This window comes from Mustela nigripes, chromosome 1 (genome assembly GCF_022355385.1).
Source record: "Mustela nigripes isolate SB6536 chromosome 1, MUSNIG.SB6536, whole genome shotgun sequence".
NCBI classification, from domain to species: domain Eukaryota; kingdom Metazoa; phylum Chordata; class Mammalia; order Carnivora; family Mustelidae; genus Mustela; species Mustela nigripes.
The window spans coordinates 263,414,158-263,414,472 of record NC_081557.1 but is presented as its reverse complement, the minus strand read 5'-3'; the positions used below and the strand labels follow the sequence as shown (position 1 = coordinate 263,414,472).

The 315-nt window shown below is 63.5% G+C and overlaps 1 protein-coding gene across 1 annotated transcript in view; it reads left to right on the top strand.

Annotated features, from left to right (window-relative positions):
* The window catches only part of LOC132002909 (cuticle collagen 1-like), a 13,793-nt gene that overhangs the window by 12,600 nt on the left and 878 nt on the right, over positions 1 to 315 (top strand). The window lies entirely within an intron of this gene.

The following is a 315-nucleotide window of genomic DNA, read 5'->3' as shown; positions in this document are numbered from 1 at the left end:
GGACAGTGCGGGGCTCTAAGCAGGAGAGTGCGGGGCTCTAAGCAGGAGAGTGCGGGGCTCTAAGCAGGACAGTGCGGGGCTCTAAGCAGGAGAGTGCGGGGCTCTAAGCAGGACAGTGCGGGGCTCTAAGCAGGAGAGTGCGGGGCTCTAAGCAGGACAGTGCGGGGCTCTAAGCAGGACAGTGCGGGGCTCTAAGCAGGAGAGTGCGGGGCTCTAAGCAGGACAGTGCGGGGCTCTAAGCAGGACAGTGCGGGGCTCTAAGCAGGACAGTGCGGGGCTCTAAGCAGGACAGTGCGGGGCTCTAAGCAGGACAGT